The sequence below is a fragment of the Nasonia vitripennis genome, assembly GCF_009193385.2.
Source record: "Nasonia vitripennis strain AsymCx chromosome 2 unlocalized genomic scaffold, Nvit_psr_1.1 chr2_random0002, whole genome shotgun sequence".
In the NCBI taxonomy this organism is placed as follows: domain Eukaryota; kingdom Metazoa; phylum Arthropoda; class Insecta; order Hymenoptera; family Pteromalidae; genus Nasonia; species Nasonia vitripennis.
This window is the reverse complement of record NW_022279608.1, coordinates 3758301-3781796: the sequence shown is the minus strand read 5'-3', so window position 1 is coordinate 3781796 and position 23496 is coordinate 3758301. Positions and strand designations below refer to the sequence as shown.

General features: G+C 38.3%; 1 protein-coding gene across 4 annotated transcripts in view; it reads right to left on the bottom strand.

The window, feature by feature from the left end:
- LOC103315959 (kinesin-like protein Klp10A) overlaps nt 1-23496 on the bottom strand; it is a 435695-nt gene that overhangs the window by 403077 nt on the left and 9122 nt on the right. The window contains exon 1 of one of the 4 annotated variants that reach the window (XM_032601479.1): nt 66-449. The exons of the other annotated variants lie outside the window; for them this stretch is intronic. The gene's annotated coding sequence lies outside the window, so the exon portion shown is untranslated. Of the gene's footprint in view, nt 1-65; nt 450-23496 lie in introns of those variants that run through there. 4 annotated transcript variants of the gene reach the window in all.

Sequence of the window (23496 nt, the reverse complement as noted above, 5' to 3'; positions counted from 1 at the left end):
TTCAGTGGCAACGAATCTCGGCCTTCAACGGCTTTGCCCCGGGTATCGAAAAGAATCGTACTTACTCGGTCGCTGGCCGAACGCTGCCTACTCGTCCTCCCAACCGATGACGGCTTCCAGAAATAGGTGCGGGCTGCGGTGATTCTGGAGGCGTCCCTTCAGGCACTCGAAGCTTGATAAACACACTTGTGCGCCGGGTGCAGTTATTGGCTCACGGATTGTTGCGTGGATGTATCCACGGTCAAAGCGAAATCCAGTCTGAGAGCGCTCCCGCTCCTCGCAAGAAAAATCCCTTGTCAGCGGCGCCACTGAAGTCGTCTACTAGAGTCTAGTCCTTATCGCGCGAGATTCGAAATCTCAGCGCTCGTTACAGCGTTAGGCGTCAAAGAAAGCAAACAGCTTAGTTGATAGAGCAATGGGCTGTCACGCCAAAGTTCTGGGTTCAAATCCCGATCTAAGAAAGTTTTTTTTTATTTTCTCTTTATTTATTGTTAAATGATCATTTTTTACCTATGAATATTGTTTTCAGTATTTTAAATAATATTTATTAATATTTATTGTATATCACGTGATAATCGCGTAATTATCCCATGATAATCACATGATAATTTGGTTAAAAAAATTGCGTGATATTACGAGATGAATTTTTTCAGTAGGGTTATATTAAGTTGTCTTTATTTTAAAAGTTATAATTTTGATTTGGATATTTATATGCTTTAAAGATTTTGATGCTAAAGCCAAAATATCAAAATCAAAATTGTAACTCTCAAGATCAAGCTAACTAAATAAATAGTTTAAAACATATTGAAACAAATCAAAATGCAACATTTTAGCTCTTTGAATATAATAGTTTTCGAATAAAAGTGCAAACAAAATTTTAAATGATACGGTTACTTGTTTGGAAATTTTGTATTTGCTTTCATTTGAAAACAATCATACTTAGATAGATAAAATTTTATATGGTGATTTGTTTCAATATGTTAAAATAATATATCTCTGGTATTTATCTAAAGTGATAGAATTTAAATAACAACATCTTTCCATCGGACTTTTCCTACGACTTTCATTATTACATGTACGTGGTGCACAATCATTTGCAGATATCCGTACTGTGGATGGAATTATTTTAGATAAATATGAAAATGCTAGCTTATCAAGAGGTATTATTAGTACTGATGAAGAATTGAATAAAGGTTTGGCAAAAGCTGCAGTATTCAAGTTTCCAAAATCCATTTCTGAATTATTTGCATATACATTCTTGTATTTCAAAGACCTATTAATTCGTTAGAATTATACAATAAATACAAATGTCGCTTTAAGTCACCAAAAATTACCAAAAATCTAAACAGAACCAAGAGCTTTAAAAACATAGAAAGTGTTTTATTATTGAATGTATTGAGATTGAATGAATTACATAATCAGTATCGAAAATAATTACAATGATGAAGAATATAATAACGAATTACAAGTATGTATTAGTGGTGAAAATTTAGAAATTGCGACGTGTCGTTAGAACCCCGACACGCGCTTACAACACAAATTATTGAGTAGTTGATTCTCGGATGCATTAAAGATAAATGCATTAGAGAATCAACAATATTATACGGCGTCTTCTGCTAGCATGTACGCCTGGTGCTCCTAAATTCACCTGTCAGCGCCCGGAGCTAGAGGTGGCTCCCCGGTGCTGACAGGAAGAGTATTACCCGCAACGATAGCGCCAATGCGGTCCAGCAGAGACCCTGGGTCGCTACTATATCGACCGGACCGTTATGCCTGTTGCTGGTGACGGCACAATCGCTTTGAGGAATTTTTGCAGCGAAAACACCTAATTTGACTGGCCTACTGATCAAGCTCACCCGACTTCGCAAACGTCGCACAGAAAAACACGTGCGTCACAGTGTCAGTCAGGCTGTAGCGTAGAAGAGGGGAAGCTGCGCACAGACGGGCGCGCGATGCGCAGCAGTGGGGAGGGGACTGTACAACATAGCTCTCTCGACGCTGTTAACAGTGCCACGGAGCCTGCGAACTATTTTCCGTGCAGCTGTTGCTTTGTTGAAAAAGTACTTTCACGTTCTTCTCGCCGTTTGCACTCATTTTTCGTCGATAACTTACTAACAGTCGATAAGATATTTGTGGAAGGATGATAAGATATCGACGGAGTGAAAGAATAGTTGTTATGACTCTAACGGCTAGATGGGGTGTTAGTAGAGAGAACGTGAAAGTACCGACCTCGAACGGTGTGACATCGCCTTAATGGTTCTCCCACGATGCAGCAGATGTCGCCACGATGTTGATTGTGAAGAGAAAGAGACGCCGTGCAAGTAAAAAACCATGCCAAGCAGATTTGCAGGTTAGCAGCCGTGCAGAAAGTTTAAAATAGAAAAGGTGACAGAGAAAAATTGCAGCTTCCGGTGGTTTATATATCTCCGTGAAGGTTGCAAAATGGAGCATGCAATTATCTATAACAGTAAGGAGCCCGGAGGCAAGAAGCGGCAGAAAAAGAAAGCCTAATCAGCAGAGCTGTCAACAGTACTCACCAGAGTGAGAGATTGGATTAGATTATTTATTTGCTGTACAATGTGTTGTACAGTACTTGTATATACAAATACATAATTTAAAGTTTAATTGGATTGAGGATATGTGTGTAGGTGTGCTTGAAGGTGGGTGTGTGTGTATGTGTGTTTGTAGTTTTGTTTAATGATGGTGATGTATGAGACTGTATGAGAGATAAGTGCTTGGTTTGCTAAAAAAAGTATAGCCTATACATAAGAGAGTGAGCACGCTTACAAACTTGTGTTACGTGCTCTTTCCAGGTTAGTTTGGAGTCAAGCACGACCCCCAGGCTGCGCACAGAAGATTCAAAATCGACCCGGGCTCTCCCTATATTGATGTTAGCCATTGTAGGTAGAGCATTGATATAGTAGGGCGAGCCCAGGACGATCGCCTTAGTTTTGAGGACATTGAGTTTTAGATTGTTTTGCTCAGCCAGCACCTTATCCTCTCGGCATTAGCTCTTATTCTGTCGGAACAGGAGTCAAGCTCCTCGAGGTGGCACTGGGTGTAGATTTGCAGGTCATCCGCATAGATCAGATGTGCAATATCCACGTTCAGACAGAGGCTTATGTCATTGACGTACAGTACAAAAAGTAGAGGGCCCAGTAGGGATCCTTGAGAGATTCCCGTATTGAGCGGAAGGTATGAGGATAGTTGATTGTCGTCACCAATGACGGCCTGCTGTCTGCCCGTGAGATAAGATGCAATCCATCGGATGACCTGCTTAGAAAAGCCGAAAGAGGTTAGCTTTCTAAGGAGCTTGGCGTGACACACAGTGTCAAACGCCTTGCTAAAATCAAAAAGAAGAAGAAGTGTGACCTTCTTTTTGTATATTCCAAGCCTGACATCATCAGTCAGCTTTATTAAGCCAGACTGTGTACTGTGTCCAGTGCGGAAACCCGTCTAAAAATCGTCAATGAAGAGTCTTGACTCAAGATACTCTAAATCTGCCTATGCACTAGCCACTCCAGCTTGGACAGAAAACAGAGGAGGGAGATCAGACGATAGTCAGTTAGAGCTGTTGGTGAGCTGACTTTGTTCAGCGGACGCACTAGTGACATCTTCTAGTCAGAAGGGAAGCATGACTAACTCAATGACAGGTTGAAAATATGACGGAGTAGAGGAGCGAGTACTGGCAATGCCTTGTGAATGACAACCTGTGGGATGCCATCGCTGTCTCTAGCCTAAGTGTCAAAGTGCGTTACTGCAGCCAGGACGTCCGATTCCGTTATCTCCCTGAAATTAAAGTGATCTGGGGTATCCATACTCTCTAGGGCACGCAGATAGTCCTCAACAGCAGGAGCGAGCGGATCGTTGGAAATTCCACTGAAATGCATGTTGAGGTCTTCAATGGAGAAACGAGATGTTCTCTTTGGGAGTGGTGATTCCAAGCTTCTCAAGCTCTCTCCAGATCTCGCCGACATCAGTCAGGGTTGGCAGGCGTGAGTGGTAATAATTCAGCCTGGCATCCTCGACCTGTCTATGAGTATCATCCCTCGCTAATCTATAGAAATATAGGTCTAGAGGGAGACGTGATCTGCGAAACCCTGTGTAGAGTCAGTTTCGTTCTTTCAAGAGGTCACGAAGAGCCGTGGTGAACCACGGGTGACGTTTCGGTCCATGAGTCACAGTACTTAATGGAGCGAGGTGGTTAATGGCGTTAGTTAAGTTAGCGTTTAGGATGGCAACGCATTCGTCAAGTGATGAAGTAGCGAGCGATGACCAGCCACATGCACCAAGAAAGTCCCTTAGCCTCTCAGCACAGATTCCCTTGTAGTGTCTGTAAGAGTATATTTTAGGTACATGGCGTGGAATCCGTACGTCGAGAGTGGCCGTGATAAGGTCATGTCCGTTTATGAAAGGAGTGTCTGTCTTCCAGTGTGAGAGCAGGCGATCCTGCTCATCAATTAAGAGAGAGAGAGAGAGAGAGAGAGAGAGGGCGTTATTCGCCTTCACGGCAAAATGGTAAGATACATACAATTATTACATAATATAACAAATACACATAGAATACACTAATAAATAAAAAACACAGAAAAATGCACGCAGATATCACAATGCCTTATCACAGTAGCCAGGTAGTTATCACAAGTATATCAATTTAATATCACAGTTCAATTAAAATATTTAAAAGCCTAAAAGAGTAATAACACCTCCGTTACAAAAAAGAAAAATATTGCACAAGATTTTTGGCTACGTCATTGCTGTAATACTAAACTAGGTTACGGCCAAAGACCGAGTCTGACGAGAATAAAAAACAAAAACAAAAACAAAAATAAGCAGCACCAGAGGGCCCAGAGTTGCCACAATTCGGCGGCCAGCAAGTGCCGCCGCAGTGCCCTCTTGAAGGAGGCGAGTGAAGGTAGGCTCCGCAGAGTAGAAGGGAGAGAGTTCCAGAACCGAGCTCCCTGGACCTGGAAGGCCCTAGCTCCGGTTTCAGTGCTCACGGTAGGGATGCTCAGCTCCGGAGGAACCCCCCTACCGGAGGGTCTCGGCTTGTGTTTGCTGAAAAATGAGACCAGATACGAGGGTTCACCAATCCGAATTAGTTTGTAGAGTAGAATGGCCTCAAAGTAGAGTGTTCTGGAATCGGTGCGAAGCCATTCAAGACGCCTCCGGTAGGGACTGATGTGTTCATCCCTTCTAACCCCGAAGATGAATCTCACACATGAATTGCCCAGTCTCTGTAACCGTATTCTCTGTTCATTTGGCGCGTCCAGGATGGTTACCGTACAGTAGTCGATGTGCGGATGTATCAGTGTCTCAACACGCCTTCTGCAGAGAGTCTCAGTGGTGCAGCCCCTGATAAATCGCAGGATATACAGGGCTTTGTTGACTTTTTTCGTGATAGCATCCACCTGCGGTTTCCAAGTAAGTTTGCTATCCAATACAACGCCAAGACTCACGACCGTATCACTGAACGTGACCGACCACTCCGCCCGTCAACGGAACCCCAGGCAAGTTCCATGATTTAATATCATTAACGTTTTTCATGGAACCGAAAGATATGGACTTAGTTTTGCCGGAGTTGAGTCGCAGACCGGATCCCCCCGCCCAGCCAGAAACCAGCCGTGCCGCTTCTGCTAGTCGAGCCACGCCGTCCAGAAAATTATCTTTGTTGGTGTGTAGATAAATCTGGAGGTCGTCCGCGTAAAAAAGATGTATTGTTTGAAGCTCATTGACGTAGAGACTGAACAGCAGGGGTCCCAGCACAGAACCCTGTGGAACTCCCAGATTGGTTTCAAGCCACTCTGAGGTTCCGTTTTTATTCGAAATTACCATCTGAGATCGCCCCTGTAAATATGATTTAATCCACATGAGAGCTGCCCTAGAGAACCCCAACTGTCGTAGTTTAGATAGTAACTTAGAAGGTAAGATGGCGTCAAAGCCCTTGCTGAAGTCAAACAGCAACATAATCGTCACCTTCTTTTTGTCAATAGCCATGCGTACGTCGTCGATCACTTTTAATAACGCAGTCTCTGTACAGTGGTGTTTTCTGAAACCGGCCTGGAAGGGGTCGAGTATATGATTTTAAGATACTCCGTGATCTGGGTGTGCGCAATCTTCTCGAGTACCTTCGAGAGGAAGCAGAGCAGTGCAATTGGACAAAAGTCCTTAACATTTGAAGGAGCGCTGGTCTTTCTTAGCACGAAGGAGCAGTTAAATAGATTAAGAATAAATTCGCCAATAATTGGGAGGGCCTTGACGACCACGCCGCACGGAATACCATCGACACCCCTCGCTTGCGAGGAAAAATGTGATATAGCAAGGACGACGTCGCTCATACTAACAGGGCTAAAAGTAAAGCCCTCCTCGCTTGCAAGTAAGATAGTGTCCATTGCATTGTCTATATTTTCGATGGGTGACACCGATACTCCCGCGACGTGCTCATTTAGCTACCCCGGCGTGAAACCAAAAAACTCCTCCTTACGCCCAGGCCAGAGGCCGAGATGACGCATTACCTTCCATATATTTCTGTTATCATCAAGAGCGTCCGTTAGTTGTTGGCGAAGGAAGGATTCACGCTTTTGAGCAGAACGCATGTCGACCTCATTGGTGAGTCGAAGAACCTCATCGAAAAGCTCCGCTCTCCCCGTGCGCTCATAGCGCCTGAGTGTAGCATTGCGTTTATCCATGAGGATCCTCAGCTCTGGTCCAGATCAAGGAGCATATTTCCTACGTGGGCAAACCGTTTTCAAAGGTGCCAATTCATCAATTGCTAATTTTAGATTGTTATTAAGAACGCATAAGGCGCCCTCCAGATCGGTTTCGATGGAATTCATGGCTATCCAGTTACAACAAGACAAGAGGTCGACAAGACTAGAAGTGTCTATGCACTTGTAATTTCGGTAAGAGAAGGTGTCACTCACGGGAGTGGCGTGAGTCTAGCGAGACATCTATGACACAATGCTTGCCGAAACTAGACAGCCACTCATTCTTAGATTCCAGAATAGTGTCGTTATCGTCGGTGATGATAAGGTCAATCCATGTATGAGACGATGAGGTATGATGCGTGGGACCATGCCGGATGATCTGAAGAGATAACTCTTCGGACAGACGCTTGATAGTAGTAGCGTTGTCCGAGTCAGACAATAGGTCCGAATTCAGATCACCCATTATGATCTTATGACTAAATTCACCGCATAAGTAATGCAGAAATAATAAGCTTAATCAATACACTGAAACTGAAAAATGGGGGAGTTGATAAGATAAATGCAAAGACTTTGAAACTGCTATGTAACCATATAGTAGGTCCTCTGACCCATACTTTCAACAAGTGTATTGAAAAAGCGATATGGCCGGATGCCCTAAAAAGGGACGAAGTAGTGCCGGTCTATAAATCAGGCGAAAAAAATAAAATCACGAACTATCGACCTATCTCTTTCATATCCAATGTTGCAAAAATTTTTGAGCGAATTATCTACAATAGAATATATGATTTTGTTGAACAGTGCAATATAATCTCAAAGCAACACTTTGGTTTCATGAGAGGGATTGGTACAAAAGATGCTCTGAATTATATAACTAACGTACTGTATAAAAATGTTGATAAGAGTAAGCCTGCGATAATAATTTTCCTAGACTTGGCAAAAGCGTTTGATACTGTAGATCACAGTGTACTACTTGCAAAATTATATCGTATTGGAATCAGGGGTCAAGCGTTGGATCTCATTTCCAGCTATCTAAGTAACAGACACCAAGTAGTCAAAATAGATGGTACTAAGAGTGATAGTTTAGTAGTTACCACTGGTGTCCCTCAAGGAACGATCTTGGAACCGCTGCTTTTCATTCTGTACATTAACGATATAATAAAGGAGGTCTCTCCTGAGTCCATAATTTCGTATGCAGATGATACTGCTATCATAGCCTCTGGTAATGATTGGTTAGAAACCCAAGTTAGCATGAACACGTTTTTATTTGTGATAGCTGAGTGGCTGACTGTAAATAAGTTGTCATTAAATGTAGGAAAAACATTGCATGTTTGCATGACATTTGGAAGTAGTATTGGAAGTATACCAGCTCAAATAAATGTCAAAATTCTTGATAAAAATGCAACTAGAGTAGAAAATATTAAATATTTAGGAATTGTCTTTGACAGCGATCTAAAGTGGAACAGCCACATTCAATATATAATTGAGAAAACTAAATACCTAGTATATATTTTTTATAAAGTTTCTAAATACATGCCTACAGAGACACTCAGAATGATCTATTACGCATTCTTTCATAGCGTTATGAGCTATAGTATCATCGCTTCGGGTGGAGCCTATGTTAATTGTTGAAACAGATTACAAAAACTTCAGAACAAAATTTTAAGAATTGTCGATAAAAATAATTTCCTAGTGAATGAAAATCCATTAAATATAGGACAACTTTTTTCCCTAGAATCTCTGAAATCACATTACCATTATCTTAAAAACAAATGTTTAGCATCAGATAGTGTTACTAGAAACAAAAGTATTATCCTACTCTAAAAAAAAAGGAATTATCATTCTATTCGTTCTCTGATTGGTCATTGATTGGCGAATATGATTACGAGATAGATAGCGGAACGCGCGTGATAGTTCATTTCTAACCTATAAAAATGTGTAATATAAAGCAGAGCGCGCATTGATCTTGCTAGTTATACCTAAAACAAACAAAAGAATTAGTAATAAAAATAGCTACATAAAAGCAATCACTATTATTAATGCGCTCCCAAGTGATCTGAAAGCGTTGAATAAGGAAAAATACTTCTAAAAGAGAGTTATTAAAGCTTGAATAAAATGTAACTGTTAAAGTTTAGAATTATAAACTTGTTATTTTGTTCCAATAACTAATGTGTGGGGAGGCATTTATTTATAGGTGTCCAATCCATGTAAACGTTGTCCAGGTAGAATTTTTTCATCATCTTAACGTTGTGGAGTGCGCATGTGGCTTTCTACGCCCCGTTGTGATTGGTGCAGATCGTCACTAACTTTGGCTGGTCCACACAGCGAAAGCCTAATTTTTCGATATCTTGAACTCGGAATTTAAAGCGCTCCAACCACTCACTTTTCACTGGACCAATCACAAGTAGATTACTGCTGGGAAGAACTCGTGCATCGTGTGGACTCTTTGACTGTTTATATAGGCACCCGATGTGATGTTGCACTCGACGCGTATGCCATTGACTTTGAGGATACGCACAGGTAGATCAGAGCTGTGAGTGACGTTTGCCTCGAGGATGCGTCTTTTGAAGCCCAGTAGCGAAGCTATGGAGTCAGCTGGACGGAAATCAATGGCGTGACTGCACTTCACGTCACTGCGTAACGTATTGTTATTTGGTTTGAGACTGATCGATATACCTTTTGGAGCTAGTAACTCGTGAAGAGCTTTCTCTATGTCTTCGATCTCGTAGCTACCCGTCGCTACAGTAACTTCCTCTTCGCCCACGTAGAACTTGTTCTTACATGTATCGATTTTGGGTATAGTATTGAAGGTGAGAAGTTCAACTAAACCGAGAACGTACGTCTCTTTCGGTGAGAGCTCGATAGGTGGAAAATACTCAGCTTCGAGTACGGAGGAGTAGCCTGACAGAGTCAGAGTCAGTGATGACTGCTCCATGGATGAACTCATAATGAGGTGAATCTACTCTCGCTGGTCTTTATATAAGCTTCCCCCTATCTAGCTCGTTGCACAAAAAATTCAGAGGTGACCGCAGTCGAAGGTGTCAAAGTTCTTGACACAGATCACCTTGTTCAACGAGGCAGGTGGGTTCTTCTTTTTGCGCTTGAACCCCATACTTTGGTTAGAACTATTCGCCAGGCTTTGTCAGCTAGAACTCTGTCTGCTGCGTTCCTAGCCTCAACGATTCTGCGAATAGGCAATATCGTGCTCCTTGCACGCTGCGTCCAGAGGATTGATACCCGGATCACCTCGGGCAAGGGGTTTTTTCAATTTGGTGCCGGGTCCACAGTACTGGTATCCAGGCAGATGAAGCTTCACTGGTAAATTGTTGATGAGTTTGTTCAGTAAGCCACGTCCTCGTTGTCGTCGCTTCTTTACGATCATTACGCTTCAGAGGTTGCCTCACGACTGAGGACGCGACTATAAAAGCGGTCTATTTATAGGCTGAGGCACAATCGTGATCGAGACAGTCCGCTGCAAACATGGATTTCAAGGAACCAACTGTCAAGCTACCGGTATTGAATTTTGACGATATAGCGCATCAGGATGTTGGACCTAAGAAGCGACATGGTGAACTACTTCCGAGTAACGTACGAGCTGTATTCTGTGGACCATCCAACTGCGACAAAACTAACAGTCTACTGTCACTCATTACACATCCCAACGGACTGAGATTCGAAAACATCTACATCTATTCCAAATCACTCGATCAGCCGAAATATCGTCTGCTCAGAGAACTCTTGTAATCCATAGATGAAGTGCAGTATTTTGCTTTCAAAGAGCATGACGAAGTGATATCCCCCGACAACGCATTACCCAACTCCATCATCGTATTCGATGACATAGCCTGCGAGAAGCAGGACAATGTGAGAGAGTTCTTCTGCATGGGTAGACACAAGCAAGTCGATTGTTTCTATCTCTGTCAGTCTTACGCGCATATTCCCAAACATCTCGTGAGAGACAACAACAATTTGTTGGCAGCATTCAGATAAGACGATGTGAATTTGAGACACATCTACAACGATCACGTGAATACTGATATGATATATACGCAATTCAATGAACTGTGCTCCAAGTGTTGGACATATGACAAGTATGGATTTCTCGTGATAGATAAAGACAGACCACTCAATGCCACTAAAAAAAAAGTTCAAAATAAACTGTTATGTATTGTTTTGTAAAAATAAAAAAAAAGACAAACGGACAGGTATACGCGCGTGCGCCTCTCACCACTCGTGGTAAGAGACTCATTAGTGACATTGAACTGGAAGTACCTTAGGTGAGAGCAAAGGTGAGGGCTCTCACGATCTCTAAAAAATTTAGGATTACAAATAACACTATCTTATTATAAGTTAAAAAAAATTCTTTATTTCAGTCCTTTTTTTTACACCGATGATTTGTATATGAAGACGGATACTTCTCAGAACCAACAAGAAGCAGATTAGAAGAAAAGTAAGCTGACTGAGAAGTACTCCAGCAAAACACGCTCTCTACCTGAACGAGAAGGATACAAGAGATTCTGAGAATATCATTAAAAAACAATTTATAAAAAAGTTAAATAAAATTTTTTTTTTTCAATTTTTTTGTATTGAATTAATTTTCACCTTTGGGATTCCCAGTCTTGGGTCCTATGGATAACTTGAGTTATACCCCCTCGGGGATTCCCCGGGGTCAGTAGCTTGGGTCACAACCCGGTCGATAACTCGGACTACTCGGTCGATAAGTTGGGTCAGCTGCTCGGTCGGTAACTTGGATTAGATATCTACCTTACCGACAGTAGGTACGTGGTCCAGAACCGGCCTAGCTTATCTACTAATTTATATTTTAGTAATCTACTAATAGTAGAGATAACGCAGCTAATCAACATATAATTTAGAGTTTAGTACTGAACCATTGGTGAAGATAACTCAGCAGATCAGTATATGATTTATATTTCTCTATTTAAAAATCTCTTGTGAGATCTCAGGTGAGATTTTTTAATAGGGTTGAGTAATGTTCTATAATTAATATAACTAGCAAAAAACGCTCGCTTCGCTCGCAATTTACAAATTAATTGTGATGATATTAAATGGGATGTCGTCCCAAAAAACACTGATTTTCTATTACATTAAACTTTTTGAATAAAGTTTGCTAATGAAAAACCGAGTCTGTATCACCCTAGTGTTAAGGTAGTTCAATTGGCCCAGTGGTGCTCAAATCGAGGTTGAATTACAAAATTAAGTTTTTTAAATATTATGCAGTCCCGAGTGGAAAAAAAATGTAATGAATTGTAATAAATTGTAATAAAACATAAAAAAATGTAAGAAAATGTTAGAAAGTATACATTTTTGTTGGATTTCAGACCATTTTCTCATACGTTTTTGTATAGTTTCTTACATTTTCAGATTTGTTAACTTTTTTTTTTACATTTTATTACATATGTTATTTTACCGCCCAATATAGTCAATATATTTTTTTAATTATTAATTTTATAATAAAATGTAACAATGCATAAAAAATTGTAGGAAAAAGTAAAAGGATGTAAGCAGAAGTAAGAAAATAAAAAAGTCGCCATTTCCTTATATAATATTACGCGACAGACAATTTTTTACATTTTGTTATACTTTTTTACGTATTGTTACATTTGTCGTTTCAAAGAAGATTTCCACATGAAATCCTGAATCGATGGATTTGTAATAAATTATGATAAAATGTAACAAAATGTAATAAAATGTAGCAAACTGTAATAAAACGTAAAAAAGGTCCGACATCCAACAAAAACGTACAAAATGGTACTGTAACGGTTTAACTTTCGCTCTATATGTGCGAGACTCGTGTCTCGTCACAGTACGATTTGTTACATTTTCTTATATTTTATTACACTTTATTACATTTTCACTAGGGGTGTTATCAAGTGTGAAAACTCTAGAATTTTTAGTTTTGTATATCAAAATATTGATAGAAAGTGTTTAGAGCATCAAATATCCTCAAAACAATTTTACCACGTTATAGAGGGCACTTAATAGGATATATTTACAAAATTGCAGCAATCTATAAGAATATTAATTTTTTTAATAAACTACCTTAAGTTTAATGAAACGTTCTACCGAAAGAAAAATTCGATCGGACTTTCTGTCTTTCTAGAAGTTTGAAAATACAAAATACTTCGTGGTGGATTTGCAAAGCTTTTGCGCCGACATCCCCTTAATTATTTGACGTGTCATTATTAAATATACTGTTGAATATTAGATGTACACTCGATGGTAGTTAATTCTTGTAAACATAAAAAAGAAGATTAACTATAAAAAAAGTAAAAGGTTAGACGAGTTTGATATTTTCCGCGACGAAATAACAGATAAAAAAGAACTGCCACCCCGTACACCTAGACACCGTCTTCGAATATCCATTTATCGTCTTCATTTATCCCGACCAAAATTGCAGATTTCATCTTGTGATACGCATGTGCATCATTTCATATTCACAAACACATAGAATTAAAAATAGGTAATCTGCACAAATAACCATTTTCAGCATGCCTTTGATCTCAACCAAAACTGCGGATTTTATCTTGTGATATGAATGAATACTTCATTCGTCATTATATGCCACGAACACAAAACTTAAAAAAAAACGATTATATCTGCTCGAGTCATTATTTGTAGCATCCCTTTTATGTAAATCGAATCTGCAGTTAACATTTTGTGATATGTATGAATACATAAATCGACATTTCATATTCACAAATAAATAACTTTAAAAAAAATTATATCTGCACAAATATTTAATCGCAGCATCCCTTTTATCTGGACCAAATTTACTGATTACATCTTATGATATGCATGAATACATAAAGCATTCGTCATCTCATATTCACAAATAAATGGCAAAAAACAGCATATCTGCACAAATATTTAATCGCAGCATCCCTTTCATCTGAACCAATTTTAAAATAATCTTTATTCATCCATGTCTGTATATATATGGGACGTTCCACGTCAAACATAACAAAGCTCTGCCCAAAATTCCTTTTGATCTAAAAATTTTTAATGTACTTTCAATTAGCGAGGGGCGTTTTTTAAAATTTAGTTCCCAGACGGAGCTACGCGTTCCCTAACCTTAAAAAATTACTACTTTACGAAATGATCAAGCTGTCAGAAATCACAGGGGCTGAGAAAAATTCTAAGCAACGACTATTTTCATGTATTTTAAGCTGCTGAACAAGAATCCGACGGTATTTTTTATCGATACATGAACCCTTTCCATGAGCAGTAGCATGGAAATGCCAATCCGCCATTATTTGGAAATCTGACTCATGATAAACCAAGTTCATCATTAGATATCTATTTTCATAGTGCTGCTTTGCACCATCTGTGACGTATATAATCTTATTCATTTTTGGGAATCTTTTCTTTATTTCAGAAATAATCTTTTCTTGTAAAATATAAACTGCGGCCGTATCATGAGTAGAATATTCAGAAAGTGCTATAAAACTACAATGCCTTGTTTCATTATTTTCTCTATAATATAGTACTGCAACATTTATTGTACACTGATCATTGTTAAAATGAAATTGCTGAGCAGCATCCTGAACGACGTAAGCAAAATTTTCAGAATGATCCATCTCCAGAAGCCCTTCGTTCTCTTGTAAATTGTTCTTCTGATCTTTTATATATTTAGATTGATTTTTTGCGATGAAATGATGCGGTATAAGTTTTTTTAAACTCAAAGACAATTCAGACGTAAAATCATCCAACGAAAGACATTCTCTTTTTAAAGTATATTTATTTGTTGACTGCTAGACACTAAAAATTAATTCTTCAATCTTATTTTCGTATAATACAGAAGATACATGTTCTTCAAATCTTAAAAATTTACCACATTTTTGACAACTTCCTAAAAAACAAGCAGGATTCTGATTTCTGCATAAGATGAACGAAAAACAATCGATATAACCATTAATTGGATCACCAGATCCCTTCGTGAGAATCATCAATTTGGATGCTTCAAGCATGGCCTTGAATTTTGGTGTATTACACATACACACACGCTATGCGTGCCTCTTTCACCAGCCAAAACACACCATTTTGGACGTAGTTCGGCTAATTTACTAAAGCTGATAGGAAATTGTGGACATTTTTCTTTAAAAGTTCGATACAATACTTTAATATCACATAGTAGCAATCTTTTTGGAACATACTGAGTTTCACCATTTTCGTTAATTTTAACTACATCTTTCTTATTCGGCATAACTCGACTATTAATATCAGATTCATAAAATTTGTTTACCTCATTAATTGTAATTTCAGGTAAACTTTTCCCTTTTTTCGGATCAGGAATCGCTAAGATACCGAATTCATCTTTCAAATCTCTCGCCTTTTTTGCAATTCTTAAAGCGACATTAAACTCTGATTCAATATCGCGTAATGTCCAGCATTCAGGTGCTATTGTCAAAATAGAAACTATCAATGGATCATTTGGAAGTAAAGAAGATAACTTACTTTTCAGACATCCAACATTTGTTCTAGTTGAGCTTCTCTCGACAGACGAATTCTCTTATTTTGTGGTCTTTCATTTTCTTCCTCACTCGGCTCATTTAGAGAGTTATTCGATAAATTAAAATTTACAGAAGAGTACGACTTTCTACAAGATGGTGGATTAATAAATCTGTCAACATGAACTGTTGGAAAATAATGCTTTGCAGTAGACTCAGACATTATAAATATTTTAGATGCTTCAATTAATCATGGACAAGTATACAAAAGCTATATCAGCTTAAATTAATTGTGTCTGCTTCAAACTAATTTTTCTGTCATTAAAAATACCATGTGGAAAGTACCAGCTAATAAATTTTGTAGAATTTGAAACAAAACTAAACTATAGAGAAAGATTCTGGACTACAACAGTATACAAAATAATATTATTTTAAATATACTTGAAATCAAAATTTAATAATAATCTAAACTTTGATTTACATATTTTAAAAGAATTCTAGGTAAAACAACGTGTGATACATATTTTACTAAAACTTTACCGTCAGAAAATATATCAATGACAAGAGTAGCGTCTGCAACGTTTACACAGTAATAGCAAGTACAACTCAATTAATATCATTAAAAAATTATAAACTTAGAATAATTTTTAAAGTTTAGAATCTTTGTTGGTTGCATTGGACAGCAGATGGAGTTGTGTCGATAAGAAGGTTTTGTAACTTATATATCCAAATAAACATACATAACAACGAAGTATCAAAATATTATCATAGTTTGATAAACGCGTTTTATCCGAAACATATTTTAAATATAATAGTTAAGCAATCCCTACAATAGGTAACATAACTAGGAATATTTTTATATTTTTTATTATAAAAATTCTGATTAGAAAAATATGTTTACCGCAAACGAAGCGAGATCGAACGTGCAGGTGCTATGAAATTATCTGTTAATTTGTATTCGTTTTTTTAACAAAAATGATAATCTCTTGAAAAAAAAATGAAGTAAAGTAAACTAACTTTATTATATGTCATAATATTTAAAATTAAAATATAATTAAATATTTTGATATTTTTTACAATAAAAATTCTCATTAGCAAGTATCAAACTATTACCAAATTATGATAGTATTAAGTATACTGCAAACATAATATCTTATTGGCAATAATAATGATAAAATATATAATAAATATGTTTAGTGAATGTTTTAATGTAGCCCTAACATGAAACGGTTCTAAAAACATTTCAACACTTTGAAACGCTGGAATGAAAGTTTAAGAAATATTGGAAAAAAGCGCCCTCTAGATAAGGTTCCTCACCTTCGATCATGACCAAACTTGCTGTAATTATTTGTTATACTACCAGTAACAATAATCCGTCTAAAAAAAAAGATATAATAGGTGTGTAAGCCGAGCACTTAGTCGACAAAGTTCGAAATCCGCAATTGTCACCTCTTCGAGCGCGCTCTAGATAAGGTTCCTCACCTTCGATTTTAACCAAACTTGCTGTAATTATTTGTTGTACTACCAGCAACAATGATCCGTCTTAAAAAAAGATATAATAGGTGTGTAAGCCGAGCACTTAGTCGACAAAGTTCGAAATTCGCGATTGTCACCTCTTCGAGCGCCCTCTAGATAAGGTTCCTCACCTTCAATTTTAAACAAACTTGCTGTAATTATTTGTTGTACTACCAGTAACAATAATCTGTCTAATAAAAAGGGATAATAGGTGTGTAAGCCGAGCACTGAGTCGACAAAGTTCGTAATCCGCGATTTTCACCTCTTCGAGCGCCCTCTAGATAAGATTCCTCACCTTCGATTTTAACCAAACTTGCTGTAATTATTTGATGTACTACCAGCAACAATAATCCGTCTAAAAAAGAGGGATAATAGGTTTCTAACCCGAGCACTTAGTCGACAAAGTTCGAAATCCGCGATTTTCACCTCTTCGAACGCCCTCTAGATAAGGTTGCTCACCTTCGATTTTAATCAAACATGCTGTAATTATTTGTTATACTACCAGTAACAACAATCTGTCTAAAAAAAAAGATATAATAGGTGTGTAAGCCGAGCACTTAGTCGACAAAGTTCGAAATCCGCAATTGTCACCTCTTCGAGCGCCCTCTAGATAAGGTTTCTAACCTTCGATTTTAACCAAACTTGCTGTAATTATTTGTTATACTACCAGTAACAATAATCCGTCTAAAAAAGAGGGATAATAGGTGTGTAAGCCGAGCACTTAGTCGACAAAGTTCGAAATCCGCGATTTTCACCTCTTCGAGCGCCCTCTAGATAAGGTTTCTCACCTTCGATTTTAACCAAACTTGCTGTAATTATTTGTTATACTACCAGTAACAATAATCCGTCTAAAAAAAAAGGGATTATGGGTTTCTAACCCGAGCACTTAGTCGACAAAGTACGAAATCCGCGATTTTCACCTCTTCGAGCGCCCTCTAGATAAGGTTTCTAACCTTCGATTTTAACCAAACTCGTTGTAATTATTTGTTATACTACCAGTAATAACAATCTGTCTAAAAAAAAAGATATAATAGGTGTGTAAGCCGAGCACTTAGTCGACAAAGTTCGAAATCCGCAATTGTCACCTCTTCGAGCGCCCTCTAGATAAGGTTTCTAACCTTCGATTTTAACCAAACTCGTTGTAATTATTTGTTGTACTACCAGTAACAACAATCTGTCTAAAAAAAAGATATAATAGGTGTGTAAGCAGAGCACTTAGTCGACAAAGTTCGAAATCCGCAATTGTCACCTCTTCGAGCGCCCTCTAGATAAGGTTTCTAACCTTCGCTTTTAACCAAACTTGCTGTAATTATTTGTTATACTACCAATAACAATAATCCGTCTAAAAAAGAGGGATAATAGGTGTGTAAGCCGAGCACTTAGTCGACAAAGTTCGAAATCCGCAATTGTCACCTCTTCGGGCGACCTCTAGATAAGGTTCCTCACCTTCGATTTTAACCAAACTTACTGTAATTATTTGTTGTACTTCCAGCAACAATAATCCGTCTTAAAAGAAGGGATAATAGGTTTCTAACCCGAGCACTTAGTCGACAAAGTTCGAAATCCGTGATTTTCACCTCTTCGAGCGCCCTCTAGATAAGATTCCTCACCTTCGATTTTAACCAAACTTGCTGTAATTATCTGTTGTACTACCAGCAACAATAATCCGTCTAAAAAAGAGGGATAATAGGTTTCTAACCGGAACAATTAGTCGACAAAGTTCGAAATTCGCGATTTTCACCTCTTAGAGCGCCCTCTAGATAAGGTTTCTAACCTTCGCATTTAACCAAACTTGCTGTAATTATTTGTTATACTACCAATAACAATAATCCGTCTAATATAGAGGGATAATAGGTGTGTAAGCCGAGCACTTAGTCGACAAAGTTCGAAATCCGCAATTGTCACCTCTTCGGGCGACCTCTAGATAAGGTTTCTAACCTTCGTTTTTAACCAAACTTGCTGTAATTATTTGTTATACTACCAATAACAATAATCCGTCTAAAATAGAGGGATAATAGGTGTGTAAGCCGAGCACTTAGTCGACAAAGTTCGAAATCCGCAATTGTCACCTCTTCGAGCGCCCTGTAGATAAGGTTTCTCACCTTCGATTTTAACCAAACTTGCTGGAATTATTTGTTATACTACCAATAACAATAATCCGCCTAAAAAAGAGGGATAATAGGTGTGTAAGCAGAGCACTTAGTCGACAAATTACGAAATCCGCGATTTTCATCTTTTCGAGCGCCCTCTAGATAAGGTTTCTCACCTTCGATTTTAACCAAACTCGTTGTAATTATTTGTTGTACTACCAGCAACAATAATCCGTCTTAAAAAAAGGGATAATAGGTTTCTAACCGGAACACTTAGTCGACAAAGTTCGAAATCCGCGATTTTCACCTCTTAGAGCGCCCTCTAGATAAGGTTTCTCACCTTCGATTTTAACCAAACTTGCTGTAATTATTTGTTATACTACCAGTAACAATAATCTGTCTAAAATAATATATAATACGTGTGTAAGCCGAGCACTTAGTCGACAAAGTTCGAACTCCTCAATTGTCACCTCTTCGAGCGCCCTCTAGATAAGGTTCCTCAGCTTCGAATTTGACCAAACTTGCTGTAATTATTTGTTGTACTACCAGCAACAATAATCCGTCTTAAAAAAAGGGATAATAGGTTTCTAACCGGAACACTTAGTCGACAAAGTTCGAAATCCGCGATTTTCACCTCTTAGAGCGCCCTCTAGATAAGGTTTCTCACCTTCGATTTTAACCAAACTTGCTGTAATTATTTGTTATACTACCAGTAACAATAATCCGTCTAAAAAAAAAGATATAATAGGTGTGTAAGCCGAGCACTTAGGCGACAAAGTTCGAAATCCGCAATTGTCACCTCTTCGAGCGCGCTCTAGATAAGGTTCCTCACCTTCGATTTTAACCAAACTTGCTGTAATTATTTGTTGTACTACCAGCAACAATAATCCGTCTAAAAAAAAGGGATAATAGGTGTGTAAGCCGAGCACTTAGTCGACAAAGTTCGAAATCCGCGATTTTCACCTCTTAGAGCGCCCTCTAGATAAGGTTTCTCACCTTCGATTTTAACCAAACTTGCTGTAATTATTTGTTGTACTACCAGCAACAATAATCCGTCTTAAAAAAAGATATAATAGGTGTGTAAGCCGAGCACTTAGTCGACAAAGTTCGAAATTCGCGATTGTCACCTCTTCGAGCGCCCTCTAGATAAGGTTCCTCACCTTCAATTTTAATCAAACTTGCTGTAATTATTTGTTTTACTACCAGTAACAATAATCTGTCTAATAAAAAGGGATAATAGGTGTGTAAGCCGAGCAATGAGTCGACAAAGTTCGTAATCCGCGATTTTCACCTCTTCGAGCGCCCTCTAGATAAGATTCCTCACCTTCGATTTTAACCAAACTTGCTGTAATTATTTGTTGTACTTCCAGCAACAATAATCCGTCTTAAAAAAAGGGATAATAGGTTTCTAACCCGAGCACTTAGTCGACAAAGTTCGAAATCCGTGATTTTCACCTCTTCGAGCGCCCTCTAGATAAGATTCCTCACCTTCGATTTTAACCAAACTTGCTGTAATTATCTGTTGTACTACCAGCAACAATAATCCGTCTAAAAAAGAGGGATAATAGGTTTCTAACCGGAACAATTAGTCGACAAAGTTCGAAATTCGCGATTTTCACCTCTTAGAGCGCCCTCTAGATAAGGTTTCTCACCTTCGATTTTAACCAAACTTGCTGTAATTATTTGTTATACTACCAGTAATAACAATCTGTCTAAAAAAAAAGATATAATAGGTGTGTAAGCCGAGCACTTAGTCGACAAAGTTCGAAATCCGCGATTTTCACCTCATAGAGCGCCCTCTAGATAAGGTTTCTCACCTTCGATTTTAACCAAACTTGCTGTAATTATTTGTTATACTACCAGTAACAATAATCCGTCTAAAAAAGAGGGATAATAGGTGTGTAAGCCGAGCACTTAGTCGACAAAGTTCGAAATCCGCAATTGTCACCTCTTAGAGCGCCCTCTAGAAAAGGTTTCTCACCTTCGATTTTAACCAAACTTGCTGTAATTATTTGTTATACTACCAGTAACAACAATCTGTCTGAAAAAAAGATATAATAGGTGTGTAAGCAGAGCACTTAGTCGACAAAGTTCGAAATCCGCAATTGTCACCTCTTCGAGCGCCCTCTAGATAAGGTTTCTAACCTTCGCTTTTAACCAAACTTGCTGTAATTATTTGTTATACTACCAGTAATAACAATCTGTCTAAAAAAAAAGATATAATAGGTGTGTAAGCCGAGCACTTAGTCGACAAAGTTCGAAATCCGCAATTGTCACCTCTTCGAGCGCCCTCTAGATAAGGTTTCTAACCTTCGATTTTAACCAAACTCGTTGTAATTATTTGTTATACTACCAGTAATAACAATCTGTCTAAAAAAAAAGATATAATAGGTGTGTAAGCCGAGCACTTAGTCGACAAAGTTCGAAATCCGCAATTGTCACCTCTTCGAGCGCCCTCTAGATAAGGTTTCTAACCTTCGATTTTAACCAAACTCGTTGTAATTATTTGTTGTACTACCAGTAACAACAATCTGTCTAAAAAAAAGATATAATAGGTGTGTAAGCAGAGCACTTAGTCGACAAAGTTCGAAATCCGCAATTGTCACCTCTTCGAGCGCCCTCTAGATAAGGTTTCTAACCTTCGCTTTTAACCAAACTTGCTGTAATTATTTGTTATACTACCAATAACAATAATCCGTCTAAAAAAGAGGGATAATAGGTGTGTAAGCCGAGCACTTAGTCGACAAAGTTCGAAATCCGCAATTGTCACCTCTTCGAGCGCCCTCTAGATAAGGTTTCTAACCTTCGATTTTAACCAAACTCGTTGTAATTATTTGTTGTACTACCAGTAACAACAATCTGTCTAAAAAAAAGATATAATAGGTGTGTAAGCAGAGCACTTAGTCGACAAAGTTCGAAATCCGCAATTGTCACCTCTTCGAGCGCCCTCTAGATAAGGTTTCTAACCTTCGCTTTTAACCAAACTTGCTGTAATTATTTGTTATACTACCAATAACAATAATCCGTCTAAAAAAGAGGGATAATAGGTGTGTAAGCCGAGCACTTAGTCGACAAAGTTCGAAATCCGCAATTGTCACCTCTTCGGGCGACCTCTAGATAAGGTTCCTCACCTTCGATTTTAACCAAACTTACTGTAATTATTTGTTGTACTTCCAGCAACAATAATCCGTCTTAAAAGAAGGGATAATAGGTTTCTAACCCGAGCACTTAGTCGACAAAGTTCGAAATCCGTGATTTTCACCTCTTCGAGCGCCCTCTAGATAAGATTCCTCACCTTCGATTTTAACCAAACTTGCTGTAATTATCTGTTGTACTACCAGCAACAATAATCCGTCTAAAAAAGAGGGATAATAGGTTTCTAACCGGAACAATTAGTCGACAAAGTTCGAAATTCGCGATTTTCACCTCTTAGAGCGCCCTCTAGATAAGGTTTCTAACCTTCGCATTTAACCAAACTTGCTGTAATTATTTGTTATACTACCAATAACAATAATCCGTCTAATATAGAGGGATAATAGGTGTGTAAGCCGAGCACTTAGTCGACAAAGTTCGAAATCCGCAATTGTCACCTCTTCGAGTGCCCTCTAGATAAGGTTTCTAACCTTCGTTTTTAACCAAACTTGCTGTAATTATTTGTTATACTACCAATAACAATAATCCGTCTAAAATAGAGGGATAATAGGTGTGTAAGCCGAGCACTTAGTCGACAAAGTTCGAAATCCGCAATTGTCACCTCTTCGAGCGCCCTGTAGATAAGGTTTCTCACCTTCGATTTTAACCAAACTTGCTGGAATTATTTGTTATACTACCAATAACAATAATCCGCCTAAAAAAGAGGGATAATAGGTGTGTAAGCAGAGCACTTAGTCGACAAATTACGAAATCCGCGATTTTCATCTTTTCGAGCGCCCTCTAGATAAGGTTTCTCACCTTCGATTTTAACCAAACTCGTTGTAATTATTTGTTGTACTACCAGCAACAATAATCCGTCTTAAAAAAAGGGATAATAGGTTTCTAACCGGAACACTTAGTCGACAAAGTTCGAAATCCGCGATTTTCACCTCTTAGAGCGCCCTCTAGATAAGGTTTCTCACCTTCGATTTTAACTAAACTTGCTGTAATTATTTGTTATACTACCAGTAACAATAATCTGTCTAAAATAATATATAATACGTGTGTAAGCCGAGCACTTAGTCGACAAAGTTCGAACTCCTCAATTGTCACCTCTTCGAGCGCCCTCTAGATAAGGTTCCTCAGCTTCGAATTTGACCAAACTTGCTGTAATTATTTGTTGTACTACCAGCAACAATAATCCGTCTTAAAAAAAGGGATAATAGGTTTCTAACCGGAACACTTAGTCGACAAAGTTCGAAATCCGCGATTTTCACCTCTTAGAGCGCCCTCTAGATAAGGTTTCTCACCTTCGATTTTAACCAAACTTGCTGTAATTATTTGTTATACTACCAGTAACAATAATCCGTCTAAAAAAAAAGATATAATAGGTGTGTAAGCCGAGCACTTAGGCGACAAAGTTCGAAATCCGCAATTGTCACCTCTTCGAGCGCGCTCTAGATAAGGTTCCTCACCTTCGATTTTAACCAAACTTGCTGTAATTATTTGTTGTACTACCAGCAACAATAATCCGTCTAAAAAAAAGGGATAATAGGTGTGTAAGCCGAGCACTTAGTCGACAAAGTT